Source organism: Tursiops truncatus, chromosome 6 (assembly GCF_011762595.2).
Source record: "Tursiops truncatus isolate mTurTru1 chromosome 6, mTurTru1.mat.Y, whole genome shotgun sequence".
Taxonomy (NCBI): domain Eukaryota; kingdom Metazoa; phylum Chordata; class Mammalia; order Artiodactyla; family Delphinidae; genus Tursiops; species Tursiops truncatus.
In genome coordinates this window covers 15,269,008-15,287,904 of record NC_047039.1, presented here as the reverse complement: position 1 = coordinate 15,287,904, position 18,897 = coordinate 15,269,008, and the positions used below count along the sequence as shown (strand labels likewise).

The window sequence follows — 18,897 nt, the reverse complement described above, 5'->3', positions numbered from 1 at the left end:
CTGCTGCTACTCAGAGGGGAGAATGGGGGCCCTGCAGAGTCTGCAGGGTCCACAGGGCAAACCCACAGGGAACAGGGATTCCTCAAGTCCCACTTCCTCTGAGAAGCCCGATCCAGCGACCTCTGCCCTCTCGGCTCCCTTCCGACAACGCCTGCAGCTGTGCTCAGGAGGCTACAGGGGCTGGTCAACTCCTGCTCCAGGTGTACAGGCAGCCCCGGCATACTCCACTGCCCCTCCGAGGCCATTTCCAAAGAGACGCCGGCCACAGGAGGGCAGAAGGAAGGCTTGCGGCTTAAGAGGCTCCATCTTTCAGCAGAACAGTATCTTAGAAGGTGCTGGCAGGCAAATGTGCTTTACTTTTGGGGGCCTGGTAGTTTTATGATGCGAGGACTGTGGTGAGCCCTTCCACGTAATTCCCCCCACCTAGGACGTATAGACTTTCTTATTCTATACCTAATTTATGTATTCAATCCCCCTCCCCTCCCCCATTCTAAAAGGATGACCTCTGCTTTTATGCCACAGCCTGGATACCACATGAGCTGGCAATGAAGGTGGGATCCTGCTAATGAGAAAGTTAGATTTTTAAAAAATCCTATATTTATTGATTACTCATTCTGTATCAATGACTGTGTGAAAAGTGCTTTACAGGTATGAACTCATTTAATCCTCTAGTCTAGACTAGCGTTTCCCAATAGAAACATAATTCAAACCACATATGTAATTTAAACTTTTCTGAGAGCCACATTAAAAAAGTAAAATGAAATGGGAGAAACTAAGGCTAAAGATATATTTTGTTTAACCCAATATATCCCATATATTATCATTTCCGTATGTAATCGATGTAAAATTATTAATGAGATAGTTTGCATCCTTGTACTAAATCTTTGCACTCTGGGGTGTACTTTACACTGACAGCACATCGCAATTTGGACTAACACATTTCAAGTGCTCAGTGGTCCCCTGGGGTCGTGGCTGCTGTACTGGATGGTAACAGCTCCAGGCAACCCTCTGAGAGAGGTACTGTCAGCATCTGTATTTCCCTGAGGGAAACCCAAGGGACAGAAAAGCTATAGCTCAAAAGGAATCAAGCTGGGATTTGCACCCAGGCAGCCAGATACCAGAACTGCTACCTTTACTGACTAATTGTTCTTATCTCTGTCGCTGAGCAAGTGCACTCTGGTATATCAAGCACTGCCCAGGACCAATTTCCTTGAGAAAACTGCTTTGGGTCAAAGGATTTGAGTTCCATTAAGAAATGTACTAGGATCCAAAAGATTAAAAACAAAAGCAAAGCAAAGCTTGAATTTTAATTTAAAAAAAAAAAAACCCAGGGGCTTCCCTGGTGGCGCAGTGGTTGAGAGTCCGCCTGCCGATGCAGGGGCACGGGTTCGTGCCCCGGTCCGGGAAGATCCCACATGCTGCGGAGCGGCTGGGCCCGTGAGCCATGGCCGCTGAGCCTGCGCGTCTGGAGTCTGTGCTCCGCAATGGGAGAGGCCACGGCAGTGAGAGGCCCACGTACCGCAAAAAAAAAAAAAAAAAAAAACCCAAACAGAAGTGTGCTATGTGTCTTACCTTCTTTGGTGCCTATTCATAAACAAATATGGTAAATTCTCCCTCTACTCTTCTGGACTTTTGATGACATTTGGATTGATGGAAGTCACATTTCCCCTCTTCACACCTGCTCTATCAGTTCTCAGTCAGAGATTTTGATTTCACTAAAGAAATCAAAAATTCTGGTGGAGACATCTAACTGATATCATAGTTGGGAGAGTTTTTAGACGATGGGGAGATCTAGCCTCAGTTTTCACCCTACGAACACCTCCAAGGTCATCAACAGCCCAGGAGTCTACGCCAGGGAGGGTGCATCACCATCCAACACAGAAACTCTAGGAACATCCTCTACCCTGAACACAAGCCACTGGGTCAGCAGAACATTTCTGTAGCGGGTTCACACATACCAAACGAAGCCCAGGTTTCACCAACCCTCTGCAGGCATGCAAAGTTCCACAAGAGGATGACCGATCTCGCAGAGTCTTCTGTTAAAACTCCATGTCAGTGAAGTCCAGGAAGAACTGCGGCAGATGGACTTAATTCTTCACATGGTTTAGCTGAGCAGTGGGTCATGATTACAGGGGTCAAGCCAAGATGCCCAAGGACCTCAGTATTTGGCTAACAAGAATAAGAGTGCTAGAAGGAATCAGCTGTGACCATGGCTTATCAGAAAGTGGTAAGTTATCTCTCCCGATACGTTCTCACTGGGCTCTTGGCTAAGCAGTTGAGGACATTCTTACGTTCAATTCAATCCATTTAAGGATACGAGTTCACACAGTTGATACTAGTGTAAGCTTTGCCGACAAGAAGCCCTGTGACACCCAGGGGGTGTCTGGGAGACATGGGGAAAGAATTCCTTCACGTCCCCAGGACTTAAATCCCAGGCATTCCTGAAAACCATCAGCCAGAATCAGCTCACCTTCCCCAAGGGCCTCGAGCACCCCTTACATTCAGCGTCCCCTTCAGACAGCTTGCACATTCATCCTCCACAAAGAACGGGCTGCACGTGCCATCGCCTCCCACTGCCACTAAGCAGCGTGGCCCAGGGGTTTAGAGTCACACAGAACTAGGTTCAGATCCCTCTTCTATCACCTCTTAGCTCTGTGACCTCAGGCACACTTAGATTTTCTAAGTCTCAGTATTTCATCTGTAAAATGGAAACGATATGTACTCAAAAGCAACTTTTTAAAGGAAGAAACAAGAAACACCTTCATTTCAGGACTCTTTCAAAAATCAGAGATCATGTTTCTTAAGTCCCTGAACCATAGTAGGTGGTCCCCCCCCAAATCAGGTAAAATATTTGGGGTCCAACAGGTGCTGCCTGGTAGATTTGAGTCACGCTGTTCAAGTGCCAACTACAGTTCCGGTTGATGCTAAGTTGTATAATGTAAGTGGTTGTATTTAATTTTCTACTTCAGATTTCCCCAAGTGTTATTTGGGGAACTGGGAACTCCCGAGGATGACCTTAGGCAGTTCTTCCTGGATCCAGCTCTTGCAAGAACTTACTTGAAGACTAGAGATAGACATTTGCTCCAAAGAATATACGATATTGGAGAAAAGTTTAGTTACCTAAATCAAAAAGCATGTTCACATGTGCTATGTAAACTCTGTAGGTGCTAAATTGGGCCAAGTTCCATGGGAGGGTGGGCTCCAGGGAGTCTGCGATGCCTGCAGATAAGACTTTTAAGCAGGGCTGATGTCAATTTTCTTGGTCTTGCTGGGAGTTGGGGCTGAGGGTGTGGTCAGAGGGAGAGAAAGAGTTCTAAGCCTGTATCTTGCTCAAGTTTCTCAGTTCATCATGAACAGTGCTCCTTCAATTGTCTGATAAACCTCACTTGTTGGAGGACATCTTTAACTCCAAAATATATGTCACCCCTGGAACTTTCCAGTATGTTCTAGAAACACTGATTTTTATATTTTATTGAAATATAGTTGACTTACAATGTTGTGTTAATTTCTGCTGTATAGCAAAGTGACTCAGTTATACACACACATACACATTCTTTTTTATATTATTTGCCATTATGGTTTATCCCAAGATATTAAATATAGTTCCCTGTGCTATACCGTAGGACCTTGTTGTTTATCCACTCTATATGTAATAGTTTGCATCTATTAACACCAAACTCCCACTCCATCCTTCCCCCATCCCCTCTCCCCCTTGGTGACCATAAGTCTGTAGAAACACTGATTTCTATGATTCCAGGCATGGCACTGATAATGGATGACTATTTGAAAATACTTTACTTAATTTTGACCCAACAGGGCTCCAAAAGGAAAAGGAGAAAATCTATAACTAGAATTTCCAGGGCCCTTTTCTTTTTAATTTTTTTTAATATTTTGCCTTCTTTTCTTTTTTAATAAATTTACTTATTTATTTTTGGCTGCGTTGGGTCTTCGTTGCTGTGCACGGGCGTTCTCTAGTTGCGGCGAGCGGGGGCTACTCTTTGTTGCGGTGCGCGGGCTTCCCATTGTGGTGGCTTCTCTTGTTGCGGAGCACGGGCTCTAGGCACGCGGGCTTTGGTAGTTGTGGCATACGGGCTCAGTAGTTGTGGCTCACGGGCTCTAGAACACAGGCTCAGTAGTTGTGGCACACGGGCTTAGTTGCTCCGCGGCATGTGGGATCTTCCCGGACCAAGGCTCGAAGCCATGTCCCCTGCATTGGCAGGTGGATTCCTAACCACTGCGCCACCAGGGAAGTCCCCAGGGCCCTTTTCTTAAGCTGCTCTTTTGACAGCTGAATTATTCTGTTTGGGAAAGAATATCAAAGGCCTACTCCAAAAACATCTCTCGGTCTCAAGATTTCCTTGGGGCTACTCAAATGTTTCTCTTCCCCCCAAAGCAATCCCATTCGAATGACGTCATCGTCTACCTGAGAAAAGGCATTCTGTGTTGTACAACTTGCCGATGCAACAATATTTTCTGAAAAGCCAAGTGGCTTTGGACTGCCCCAACGCATTCTTAAAGAATACGACAGACCTCGGCCTCTTACCACTGACACCTGAGTGTCAAAAAATGCCCAATATGACCAACTATTTCCTGGTCAATAACAAAGACATGCATAAGTGGGGGAAAACACATTGTAAAAATTCTACACTATTTGTGCATTTAGCGCTTTTAGCGAAAAGCACTGCTCTGACCAAAAGTTGATCTCCTTAACTCCTCCCATCCACCCACCAACATGACTGTCTGGGGCACAGAACCTCCTAAAATGGGTCTCCCTCAGGCTCCAGCTTTGCGTAACTGGCCTCACCCTTTCTGAGGGCCCTGGTAGGTAGGGAAATGATTCCTTCCGCCCAGCACTTGCTCCACATCTTGTGCTCTGGAGCCCCCAGTCACTGGCCTGCTGACCCAAATGAGAAACATCGCATCAGCAACCATGCGGCTCCCCAGCCAGGAGCAGTGGTCCTGGCTGCAAAAGCCACTTGCTTAGTGTCATAGAACAGTGGAGCGTAGAACTCGGCTGGATTCTTTCACCCAGACAGAATGGTCCCCTTGATGTCTCTGCCAGATGTCAGCATTCAGCTACGGGGTCAGGGGAGGGATGGGGGCTCTCTCCTCCATCAGACCCGCCCCCTGCCGCCTGCCAGGGGATTCCTGCTCGGCCAGCAGGAGTGATGAATGGTCCTCATTCACGGCCCAGAGCACACGGGAGAGGCTACCCCAGCTGTGGTCGGATGCTGCTTCTGGCCGCACACGGAACACATTCCTTTGTGGAGGAAGGCTGTCTTGGGTGGATGGGTTTGGTGCTCAGAGAATGAGGGAAGCGGGTGGAGACAAGGGGGCCCTTCTGAACCACCTCAGACAAGAATGCAGACTCTGACACCATGCTTGGCCAGGGCTGGTCCATTTGACCCCTGGCCAAAGATTCCACCTTGGTCCTGTCTATTTCTGGCCACAGAGTGGGAATGTTCAGGGCATGGTGAAATGGCCAGAGGTAGGCATACAAAACTGAATTTTTTTCAGCCTCCAGAAAGAGACCTTTGTCAGGCATAATTTTTTGTGACCGATTGGGGTTCCCCACAGTCCATCACTGCCTCTGGGTGGAATCTCATTCTGACCAGGCTGTTTCCTGGGGAGGATGAAGGTACAATTTCAAACACTTTAAAATGTGCCACTGGAGACTCTCAGATTGAATGGGAAAGCAAAAGCCAAATAAATATATAGTGTCTATAAGAGACACATCTTTTTTAAAAAAATTTTATTTATTTTAAATTTATTTTTGGCTGTGTTGGGTCTTCGTTGCTGCACGCGGGCTTTCTCTAGTTGCAGTGAGCGGGGGCTACTCTTTGTTGCAGTGCGTGGGCTTCTCATTGCGGTGGCTTCTCTTGTTGCGGAGCACGGGCTCTAGGCACGCGGGCTTCAGTGGTTGTGGCATACGGGCTCAGTAGTTGTGACTCGTGGGCTCCAGAGCGCAGGCTCAGTAGTTGTGGTGCACAGGCTTCGTTGCTCCGCAGTATGTGGGATCTTCCCGGACCAGGGCTCGAACCCGTGTCCCCTGCATTGGCAGGTAGATTCTTAACCACTACGCCACCAGGGAAGTCCCCAGGGCCCCCAAGAGACATATCTTATCTCTATAGCTTGTAGCCCATAAAGAAGGGGCAGGGGAAATCCAAAATCAGTGCTACTGCTTGAAGGTAGAGGAAGCAGAGTGAGGCGGATATGCCCATCGGGTTCAAATTAGCCACCCCCCCAAGCCCTAAAAAAATGCAGCTATGGTTTGACCACAGGATAACATATAGTAATGGAAAGAACACGGTGCTGGCATCTGAGAGTGGTCCCAGGTTCAAATCTGCCTTCTGCAAATACAGAAGGGTCTTAGGGTTTTACAGCAGTGGTCCCCAACATTTTTGGCACCAGGCACCGGTTTCATGGAAGACAATTTTTCCACAGACTGGGGGTGGGGGGGATGATTTCAGGAGGATTCAAGCACATTACATTTATTGTGCACTTTATTTCTATTATTATTACATTGTAATATATAATGAAATAATTATACATCTCACCATAATGCAGAATCAGTGGGAGCCCTGAGCTCGTTTTCACTTGCCACTCACTGATAGGGTTTTGATGTGAGTCTGCAAGCAACTGATTTATTATGGTTTCTGTGCAGTCAGACCTCTCTGCTAATGATAATGTGTATTTGCGGCCGCTCCCCAGCTCTAGCATCACTGCCTCTGCTCCACCTCAGATCATCAGGCATTAGATTCTCATGAGGAGCGCGCAGCCTAGATCCCTCGCATGTACCGTTCATGGTAGGGCTCGTGCTCCTATGAGAATCTAATGCCACCACTGATCTGACAGGAGGCGGAGCTCAGGCGGTAATGCGAGCGATAGGGAGCGGCTGTAAATACAGATGAAGCTTCTCTCACTCGCCTGCTGTGCGGCCTGGTTCCTAACAGGTACCAGTCGGTGGCCCAGGGGGTGGGGACCCCAGTTTTGGTGGGTTCCATAAAATATATCAAGTGCCCAGGACAGTCAGTGACTGGCTCAGCCGTGTTCAATGAGTGGTAACTATTATAGTTATAAAATCCACAACAACCTGGAAAAATTCCAGGAGGAGTGTCACTTAACCCATCAACCACTCTTTTTTTTTTTTGGCCACACCAGGAGTCTTGTGGGATCCCCAACCAGGGATCGAACCCTAGGCCCCCTGCAATGGAAGCCTGGAGTCCTAACCACTGGCCCACCAGGGAATTCCCACCCATCGACCACTCTTAACACAGCATTTGGGTAACAGGTTTTAACCATCCTCCCACCCCTCCCTGACCCCCAACACATACACAGTCTCAGACACACTGTTTCTCAGAGCTATCCGTCAGTAGCCAAATTGGTCCAAATTTCTGTGCCACTTTGAAGGTGATATTAAAATTCATAAAAGGCAGGCAGGGGAGGAGAACAGAATTCGGGGCCAGAATGATGTGCAAATTTTTCAAGTAATCCAATCATTGCATTGTCTTGTTTCCAGGGGAGGAACTGTAGCTGGGGATGGGGTCACTGCATGCAAATCTCTGGAGAGGGGGTGTTGAGGGCTTGTCCAGGCACAGACACTGAGGTAGAGAGGGGCTCAGACAGTTGGGGGTAAGAGAAGCATACGGGGGGGGGGGGAAGCGGGGGGAGTCCTGGGATGGAGGGAATGTACAAACAAGCTCTTCTTTAAATATTTTTTTGGCTACGCAGCGTGTCTTGTGGGATCTTAGTTCCCAAACCAGGGATTGAACCTGCAGAGTGGAAGCACAGAATCCTAACCACTGGGCCACCAGGGAATTCCCCAAACTAGCCGTTCTAAGAGATGGATCCTCAAAACGGCCAAGGAGCTCAGTTCTTAAGTGACATCCTCCCCAAGCCCTCCCTATTTAGCTTCCTTCATGCCTCAGGGAGCGCTAGTCACAGCAGGACTCAACCATGGCTTTAGACACCTTCTGCATCTCCAGAAGCTTCCAGGCCAAGCTCCCTTCCAAGCAATGCAACCTGAACCAACAGGCCTGAGCCCCTTCAATGAGAAATAGACCCCCGGGCCCAGTGAAGGAAGGAGCAGCTGGTACAGAGGCCATGGCCACATCTTTGGCTTGTCTAGAAATGTCTGGTGACCCAGGGGAGGGGGCAGGAGTGCTATACTAAAGTTTGTTAAGAGCCTATGATCTGGGATTCAGCTGTCCATAGAAGCATTGGAAGCCCTTCCAGAAGCCCAGTGAGTGACAGCAGCAGGTAACAACTGTCACCTCACCAAAACTGGCCAGGCTCAGCTCACGATGCCAGCTGGTACTGTGTCAAGATACTGACATCCAGGGGCTTCCCTGGTGGCGCAGTGGTTAAGAATCCGCCTGCCAATGCAGGGGACACGGGTTCGAGCCCCGGTCCGGGAAGATCCCACATGCCGCGGAGCGGCTGGGCCCGTCAGCCATGGCCGCTGAGCCTGCGCTCTAGAACCTTCAAGCCACAACTGCTGAGCCCGTGTGCCACAACTACTGAAGCCGGCGCACCTAGAGCCCGTGCTCCACAACAAGAGAAGCCACCACAATGAGAAGCCCACGCACCGTAACGAAGAGTAGCCCCTGCTCGCTGCAACTAGAGAAAGCCCGCGCGCAGCAAGACCCAACACAGCCAAAAGTAAAAAAAAATAAATAAATTTTTAAAAAAAGATACTGACATCCACAGAGTAGTGGCATATACACAGAGAGCTTCAAGTTCTTGCTTTTACTGAGGAGGCAGACTTTCTCAGCTACGTTTGGAGCTGACCCATGTCACTGGTGCTGATCACAAGCCTTTTCTGGACCTCCTTCTAGAATGATTCTAATATTTTATTGCATCTCCAAACACGGCATGGCTCCCACTGGCAATTACAGGGTGCCTCCACTTTCCTTATCATGACATCCACTAGCTTCAACTCTGTGTTTAAGCATCTACTCATATGTATATATAAAAAATCCTAAGGAATATATTAAAAGACTATTAGAACGGATAAAAGAATTCAGCAAGGTTATAGGATGCCAGATCAATATACAAAGATTAACTGTGTGGACACACCTTCAAAGAACAATCCAAAAATTAAATTAAGAAAATAATGCCATTCACAGTAGCATCAAAAAGAATAAAATACTTAGGAATAAACTTAACAAAAGACATGCAAAATTTATACTCAGTGAATGATAACACATTGTTGAAAGAAATTAAAGAGGATTTAAATAAATTTTTCAAATTCCATGTTCATGGATTGGAAGACTTAATATTGTTAAGATGAGAATACAAATTGATCTACAGATTCATCACAATCCTTACCAGAATCCCAACTGACCTTTCCTTGGAAATTGACAAGCTGATTCTAAAAGTCATACGGAATTGTAAGGGACCCAGAACAGCCAAGACAACTCTGAGAAAGGAGAACAAAGTGGGAGGACTCACACTTCCCGATTTCAAAAGGTGCTACAAAGCAATGGTAATCAAGACAGGGTGATACTGGCGCAAAGATACAGGCATATAGATCAATGGACTAGAACTGAGAGTCCAGTGATAAACTCATATATCTACGATCAATTGATTTGGACAAGGGTACCAAGACCATTCAATGGGGAAAGAATAGTCTTTTCAAAAAATAATGCTGGAGTAACTGCATAGCCACATGTAAAAGAAAGAAGTTGGACCCTTATCTCCCACCATTTACAAAAATTAATTCAAAATGGACCAAAGACCTAAATATAAAAGCTGAAATTTGAAAACTCTTAGAATAAAACACAGCAGTAAATATTCATGACGTTGGGTTTGGCAATGGCTTCTAAGATACGACACCAAAAGCATAGGTAACAAATTGAAAAATACCTATATTGGACTTCATAAAAATTACAAACTTTTTTGCATCAAAAGACACTATCAAGATGCTTCATGAACTAGAGCAGCAGCAGTGGGGGTAGCAGAAAGGGTGTAGTGATCAATTATTTTTTTTATTTTGTTTGCATATCTGTCTCTCTCCTAAGACTGTGAATCCCTTGGAGGGCAGATACGTCTCTGGATCCCCTGAGCCCAGCACAGAATAAATGTTGAGTAAATGTGATGTGAACCGAGAAAAAAAAAATATCAAGAAAGTGAAAAGACAACCCACAGATGGGACAAAATATTTGTAAATCGTATATCTGACAAAGGTCTAGTATCCAGGATATATAAAAACCCTTAAAATTCAATAACAAAAGACAAGCAGTCCAATTTAAAAATGGGCATAGGACTTGAATAGACATTTCCCCAAAGAAGACATACAAATAACTGACAAGCGCATGAAAACATGATTGAAATCATTAGTCATTAGGGAAATGCAAATTAAAACCACAATGAGATACCTCTTCACACACACTAGGGTGGCTATAATTTGTTTTTTGAAGTGGGGAAAAGTAGGCGTTGGTGAAGATGTGGAGAAATTGTCAGCCTCATACAGTGCTGGATGGAATATAAAATGGTGCAGCCACTGTGGAAAATAGTTTGGCAGTTCCTCAAAATGTTAAACAAAGTATTATCATATGATCCAGCAATTCCACTCCTACTTATATACCCAAACGGATTGAAACCAAATGTTCAACCAGAAATTTGTACACAAGTATTCATAACAGTGCTGTTCATTATCACCAAAAGGTAGAAACAACCCAGATGTCCACCAACAGTGAACAGATAAACAAAACGTGGTGTATCCTCACAATGGAGTATTATTGGGTCATAAAAAGGAATGCAGTGTGGATACATACCACTACATGGGTGAAACTTCAAAACATCATATGAATTAAAGAAGCGAGACAAAAAAGACCATATATCACATAATTCCTTTATATAAAATAGCCAGGGCTTCCCTGGTGGCGCAGTGGTTGAGAGTCCGCCTGCCGATGCAGGGGACACGGGTTCGTGCCCCGGTCCGGGAAGATCCCACATGCCGCGGAGCGGCTGGGCCCGTGGGCCATGGCCGCTGAGCGTGCGCGTCCGGAGCCTGTGCTCCGCAACGGGAGAGGCCACAACAGTGAGAGGCCCGCGTACCGCAAAAAAAAAAAAAAAAAAATCCAGAATTGGCAATGTAGAGACAGAAAGTAGATGAGTGTCTGTTTAGTGGTGGGAGTAGGGGGAGGGGAGGAGGAAGAGGCAATGGCTGAAGTATACAGGCTTTTCTTTGTGATGGTTGCACATATCTGTGAATATACCAACATCCATTGAATTGAACACTTTAAATGGGTGAACTGTATAGTATGTGAATTGTATCTCAAGCTATTAAAAAATAATCTATTTAACTGACACTTCAGTTTAGTAGTATCTACTTACTAAGCATCTGTTACATGGCAAGCATTGTATTAGGCACTGAAATTCAAAGATGAATCTGACATGGGTTCTGCCCTCTAGGAGTTCACGGTATATTTAGAGATGTAAAAAGAGAACAGAAATAGGTACAGAAATAGAACTGGGAAGGCAGTGGTTACAATTAGAGATGAGGAACATTTAGAGAGTTGACACCTGGGCAGGTTTCGAAGGGAAGTAGGAGTTTGACAGGTCGCTGGTGGGGAAGGGAGATCATTCCAGGCAGGTCTGAAATAACACAGGATGTTCTGAGACCCGTGTAGGGTTCAGAGTTGCAAGATGCAAAGTGGAAGGGCTGGCAGAGTGGGTGGGGTGAGGAGAGGTGGAAGAGGTGAGCTTGGAGAAGCAAGCTTAGGGCCATGAGGAGACTTGAATATCATGCCAACAAATGTTGAGTTTTCCTTTTGGGGATGTGGAGCGACGATAGGTAAGTGGGAGGGCAAGGGGGGCAGATTTGTGATTGAAAGTAGGAGTCAGTGAACGACAGCCCTTGGGCCAGATCTGTGAAGTTTTTAGAAATAAACTTTTATTGGAACACAGCCATGCTCATTTCTTGTTGTCTGTGGCTGCTTTCCCACTAAAACAGCCAAGTTGTGACAAAGATCGTACGGACCCATTAAGTCTGAAATATTGGCTATCTGGCTCTTAGAGAAAAAGTTTACCAACCTCTGCTCTAGAAAGATCCCTGTCCCTATTGGATAAAGGATGGCTTCCCACGGGTTAAGACCAAGGGAAAAGAGTCCAGTTAGGAAACTAGCAACTCTCCAGGTAAAGAAGATGCTGGGGTACCATGACGTTGCAACATCATGACGTTGGGATAACAGATGACACAGGGGGTTGATAGCGGGGTGGGGAGGTGAGTGTGGCTTTGAGAGCCTCCTGAAGAAAAAACACCTGGGGAATATCAATTTAAGAAAATTAACAGTGAAAAGGATAAGAGAACTCATGGCGTTTCATGGACGTCTGAATTTTAGTTTTTTCTTCTTAAATCATTAAAATGGTCCCTAAACCTCACGTTTAGTTGAGTGCTCTCAGACAGACCATCTGAACTCAAGGCAGCTTACAATTTTTTTAAAATTATTCTTACAATTTGGTTATGGGCATGCTGGAGCAATTCCAGATCACCTGATGGGCTGTCTTCCCCGCTTTGTGTGTTTAAGAAGCCCAAACTCCACACCACATTCTTTGGCTCTGCTCTGAGGCTGCTGTTGGCACCAGGTAGGCACCATGGAGTTGGTTGCCAGGCATCAGAATATCATTCTTGACTGATGAGTTATTTTTAAATGCACAAGTCAAATATCATGTCTTACTCCTTTTTGTCTCTTACAGAGACTGGCAGAGTGTCTGGCAACTAGAAAGTCACTCATAAATCATTTTAGTTAAGAGAGAGCACCAGGTGGGAAGGGAAGGAGGAAGGAAGGAAAGGAGAGCAGGAAGGCAGGACGTGGCCACAGAAGTTCTCATTCATGGCTTGAAACTTGTGATCCAGGGAGTTCCCTGGTGGCTTAGTGGTTAGGATTCCAGGCTCTCACTGCCATGGCCCAGGTTCAATCCCTAGTCGGGGAACTGAGATCCCACAAGCCGTGTGGCAAGGCCAAAAGAAAAAAAAAAGAAAAAAAGAAAGAAACTCATGATCCAGCAGAAGCTGACCAAAGAGTAGGAGTTCTCCAGGTGGATGCAAACCTCTTCAGCCCAGGGAGAGCCTGGAAGAATAATACTTAGTGGTGATGTCCTAATATAGCTGCAACTGCAAATCGCAAATATGTTGTATTATCTTCCCTAAACATTTTAAGGAAAGAGGTTGCTTAAATCTCACAACTAATCCTGCTGCCTCTCAGATTATAAATTGTGTTTTTCAAAAATCTCTTCTAAACCATCTCACGGTAGACAAAATGAACATCCACTCCCAAGACCCCGAGGTGTAATGGAAGCAGCCCCATGCGGGCATGAAATGTATTTGGAATCTCCTGCTTTGCCTTTAATTCCGTGCCCTCTGGGTAATGTCCTATTCTTGATCTAGGTGCTTGTTACAAGGGTATGTTCATCTTGTAAAAGTTCATTCAGAACAGGTATTTGTACATCTACATTCATAGCAGCGTATTTCCGACAGCCAAAAGTGGAAGCAACCCAAGTGGACAGATGAACGAATAAACAAAATGTGGTACATACACACGATGGGATATCACTCAGCCTTAAAAAGGAAGGAAATTCAGGCACATGCTACAACACGGACAAAGTTGAAGACGACATGTTACGTGCAATAAGCGAGTCACAAAAAGACAGTGTATGATTCCCTTTATGTGAGGTATTTAGAGTTATCAAAATCATTGAGACAGAAAGTAGAATGGGGCTTGCCAAGGTGGTGGGAGAATGGAGGGTCAGTGTTCAGTGGGTGCAGAGTTTCATTTTTGGAAGATGAAAAAATCATGGAACAGACGGTAGTGATGGTTGCACAACAGTGTGAACGTATGTAACACCACTGAACTGTGCACTTAAAAACGGTTAAAACGGTGAGTGTTATGTTATGTATAGTTCACCACCATAAAACAAAATGAAAGTTCATCCAGTGTCGTATACTTAGGCTTGGTGCTATTTTACTTACGTCTGTTATTCTGGGGAGACGGGTCCTTTAAAAAGGTACTTTACTCAAATTTATATTTGTGTTTGTTTTAGAAGAGTTTTATATTTGTGTTTAGGAAACTATCCGCCTTACTAGGTCATGAGTCCTGCAGGCACTCTGGAAAGCTGTGCTATGTTTATCTCGGGACATCCGTAGCGCCCCAGGGACGAGGCTGGAGGTGGGGGGTGTTCATGGACCCAAGTTCAAGAAGAACAAAGAAACGGAGCAAATGAGAGCTGTTCGCAAGTCGTCGACAAAAGTTATCTTCTCATAAGGCATACGCTGTATAGGAAAGTGGCATTATTTTTTCAGAAGATGCTCTTAGCATCATGTTGGCGACGCATCAGAAAAGACATATGGGAGCCATTGCCATGGGACAGCCCTGGGTACCGCTGTGTCTGCCTGTCTATCAAGTTCCGACACGAAAAAACTAAAAAGAAAATGTATCATCATTTGCGTACAATATTGTAATACTATAGGTGTTTCAAGTGAAGGGATCAAAAAGCCTTGGGCAAGGAGAACTTATTAACTGTGATCCTAATCACATCCTCATCATCTGCTGACGTCATTCTCACTCTACACCCATATGTACCACACACACTTACCTGGGTATACTCCTTCTGCCAAGGGAAGTGCAAAAGGGTTTTTAAAAGTCTGGATGGACATCTTATCCGAACTGTCACCATCATGCTTTATCACCCTCGAGCAAGTGCCTATTCTGAAAGGCTGGTTCTGGTGCCTAAAGACATCTCTGATGCTGGTGGTGGGGGAAGATGGGCCAGCACACCTGGCTGGGCTGTGCTCCTGGCGGGTCACACACACTTCCTGCAGGAGGACAGCTCGAATGACTAGGATGAGAAGGTCTGAAGACTCGCTTCAACCTAGACAGGGCAGAGACTTAGGAGGTAAGGAGTGCATTGTTGCGGATCTGTCTCTCTGGGCATCGAGTTGGCTTTCCTTTTGCTGGCCCACGATTGCCAGTCCTGCTGGTTCTATGGATCTGGAGCAGGACAGGCTGTGGCTACTTCATCTGAGGCCTCGTGGCCCCCGGGTCTGGAGTACAGGAGGGACTGTGTGACACTGACATGCAGACTGACCACAATGCCCTTCTCCAGAGGGAAATGAATAATAGTCATTACAAGCTGTCCTTCTGAACCCAGGCAACCCCAGGAGAGGGAAACTATACCTCCTAAAGCTCCCAAAACTGTAAAAGGAAGAAAACCACAGCAGCTGCTGACATGGAATCACCTCGAAATTCTACCCCCATAGAGACAGCCTGTTAGCTGAGGGGGAAGAGAATTCATGGATGCCAGAGGATGGTGTGGTTAAAGGGTAATGCTTTGTCCCTTTGGAGCTCCTACGGTTGAATAATGGGTTTGGAGCAACCAGTTTCTCTCTCCCTAACTGGCTGTTTTGTGGAAGGTCTGTTCATTCGATGTCTATTTCAGGGCAATGAACATGAGAGCAGAAAAATCTAGGCATCAAGAAATAAGAGATTCCTTTTTCCCACACAGCCAGCCGAGAAAGGAGAATTCCAATTCATGAGTCTCATTAATAAGATGTAAAAATGACTTCGTTATCACCCCTTTCCAAAGCAAATAAACACAAGTAGTAAAAATGCTAAAAGTAAAAAGTTCTGGTGTCCTATATCCTCATCAGACAACGGCAGAATAAACAAAGCTGTCCATAAATGAAGAACCTCAGAGGGGAGCCTCTCCTCTGCCATAGAATTTCGGCTGCCTCCAACTAAAGATGCCAGCTGCCAGAATACTTGGGCAATGATCAGCGAGGGGTAATTGTTCTCCGTGAGATTTCTTTCTGAGCCCTTTGTCTCTTGCAGGAATTCCAACTCCAGTCATTTCGCTCACCCTACTTTCAGAACTAGGAGCCAGAGAATGGAGAAGGATGACGGCTCCTACCTCAGAGAGGGCCACCCTGAGTTCTCGAGAGGTGAGTTGCTTTCCTACAGTTTTACAAGAAGCTGGGAAATAAGCCCAGGCTTCCTGACTTTGCAGCTGATTTACCTCCTACACCAAATGGCCAAGTACTCAGTATTTACACTGGGATTTCTGATAGCAGGTGTATAGGAAGTGGTAAGCCCAGGATGAAGCCAGAGCCGGGATGAACGCGTCGGAGCACAACTTATGTTCCTTGAGCAGCGCTGAGAAACAGAACCACCACTGCCCAGGACTAAGGATGCTGGGTCAAGTCCTGGCTAGGCCAGTCACCAACTGTGCCATCTGGACAGCTTATCTGTTGGCCAGTCTACTCAACTATAGCGTGCATTCAACAAAACCCACCTCGCTCTTTAGTGGGAAGTTGTAAGAATCAAATAACACGGTGGACAGAAAAGTGGTTTGCAAAGAATAACATACGATGAGCATAAATTATACAAATCAACAGAACTCCGGTCAACTGTAAAAAGACATTTGGGGGAAAATTGGGGGAAAAAATTTGAATTTTTCTGGACTAGGTATTAGATGATACCAAAGAATGATTGTTAATTTTCTTAAGTAATTAACGGCATAATGGTTATTTAATATTTTTAGAGGTCACGCTGAAATATGTAAGAATGAAATGATTTTATGTCTCGGATTTGCTTTAAAATACTTCCCTGAAAAAGAAATAAGAAAGGGGTAGATGAAGCAAGTGTGGCAAAATGTCAATAACTGTTGAAGCTGAGTGAGACGTATATGGGGGCCTTCTCCCTACTATTGTTTATATTTGAAATGTTTCCGAAGAAAAAAATGATGTTTAAATAAACAGTGTAGAATTTTCTAGGACACTAGAAAGCTTCACTAATGGTCACCACCAGCAGCACAGAAAATCTGCCTCATTCACAAGGCCCCTTGTACACTGGTCAGCCAGGGGTCAGAGGACAAGAATTTGGGAAAAGGCCAGGAGAGGCCAGACAAGGAGCCGAGCTGTAAAGGAGATAGATGAAAACATTTTCGTAGCCTCTCCCGTCTGCCATGCACCAAAATGTCAGCCAACCGGTAACATCAAGTGGATGCTTTGTCTTCAGGCTTAAGTTTCCTATTCAACTTTGCCACTTATTGGCTAAGTGGCCTTAGACCAAATCACTTTTTAGCACAAAGTCACGGAGAGGCACACACATGGGTTTGATGCTCACTCCAGGGACAGATACTAGGGACCAGGAAGGGGAACAGGACAAAGGGGGAGCGGGCGAGAGATGAATAATTTAGCTAAGGGAGAGTCCAGGGAGTCAGTCGTTCATCTGGGAACTGACCAGGGAAATGAGCACTTCAACTCCGTCCTAAGCCCCATCCCCGACCATTAAGTACACAATACACCATAAATAACGAAATAATTCCACCAAGGGTGACGAACAGCCTTTTGGGGGTCAGGGACAGACAGGCTAGCGGCGGGGTAGGAGCGGGGCCTGGAGGAGGGGACACGGATTCGAGTCTCCACTTCAGCGCTTTTCCCTTTCCGCAAAAAGAATCCCTTGGACTGATTTGAAGATCTCCGCAGTTCCAAGACTTCAGGGGACGAAATTAATTTGGGGCATGTTTCTGACTTTCATTCCTCTCTCTCCTCTCATCAGGACTCGAGGTTTCCTAGCCAGGAGAAGTTCAGTCCCCTCCCCAGTGGTGTTTCGCAGCGACCCCTCGCCCCACCCTCGCTGATTTTTGGTGGTCTTTCCCGGGGCTGGGTGAGGGATGACGAAGTAGGAATCTCGCCTGTTTCTTCCAATCATTTCTATTCCGGTGCTGATTTACAGCGACACCTCTGGCAGGCAGCTACTCCAGAGAGCTCCAGATGGGGGGTTGGCTGGGCGGCGGGTTGGGGGGGGGGGGGCCGGGGCGGCGGAAGCGCGGTGTTCAAAGCGCCTGCGTAAAAGTTGCGGGCACTGAGGGCAGAAGGAGTATCAGCGTTAAGACCAGGATTAGCCCCGGGGCGATCCTGCGTAGACCATCCGTGGGTTAGCTTGTGCTGGCTCTTTCCTACTCCAGGGCCTCCCCTTGATAATTGGCGGGAGAGGTTTCCTGGTACCCTGACCAGCCAGGAGTGAATACCTCAGGTGCGGACCGCGCCTCTCCGTCCACGGGACTCAGGGCTTTCCTTCGTTCACTAGCCCTCACTCCCCACCCCCACCCCCCAGCCCCGTGCGCTCCACATCCCCAAAGCCACAGCTCCGGAGACACCCCAGTGCGCCCCCGTCCCCCGCGCGCTCCGCATCCTCAAAAGCCAGAACTCCTGGCACCAGCGCAGCCCCCGGTGTCCGTGGCTCCACGGTGCACCCTCCTAGGCACCTAGCACGCACCGGGTCTCGTCTGACTCTGTCCTGTCTGGTCGCAGGCGCCCCTGGCGAGCCAGGAACCGAGCGCCCAGCTCCCGGGGGCGCCCCTGCTGCGTGAGCTCTCCGGATTCAGGCGAGGTGGGGCTGGGTGGGTCCGCCCGAGTCGGGAGCGGGACCCGTTAGCCTGCACGTCCTCGCGTCTCCGAGCAAGGAGCCTTCGCTCTGTGTGCCGCCTCTCAGCTCCCGGGAACCCCAAGCACTGCTGAGAGGCGGCCCGCGGGGAGCGGCGCCTGGAGACCCCACCGGGACCCCCGCTTTCCCGCGAACCGCCGTGGGGAGAGGGAGGCGCAGGCAGCGCTCTTACTTGTCAGCAGGGGTGCGCACTCGTTCGGCTGGGGCCAGGCTCTCCACGACGGCCCCTCTCTGCGCCCGTCGCCGCGGAGCCCCTTTCCCGAGCTGAGGGGGCGAGCCGACTTCTCCGGCCGTTGGAGAAACCGACCTCCAAGTCTAGGAAGCCGCGGGCTGGTGTCGCTCTCCAACCCTTTCCCCGGTACTTTTAACCAGCTTCGGACCGCAAACCCCTCCCCGGACCCACCCCCTTCCCTGAAGGCGGCCACCGCAGCAGGCGCGGCCTCCTGCC

The 18,897-nt window shown here is 47.2% G+C and overlaps 1 protein-coding gene across 2 annotated transcripts in view; it reads right to left on the bottom strand.

The window, feature by feature from the left end:
- Positions 1-18,799, bottom strand: part of LOXL2 (lysyl oxidase like 2) — a 102,298-nt gene extending 83,499 nt beyond the window's left edge. For both annotated transcript variants that reach the window (XM_033857659.2, XM_033857658.2), the window contains exon 1: positions 18,622-18,799. The gene's annotated coding sequence lies outside the window, so the exon portion shown is untranslated. The remainder of the gene's footprint in view (positions 1-18,621) is intronic.
- Between the last annotated feature and the right edge of the window lie 98 nt (positions 18,800-18,897).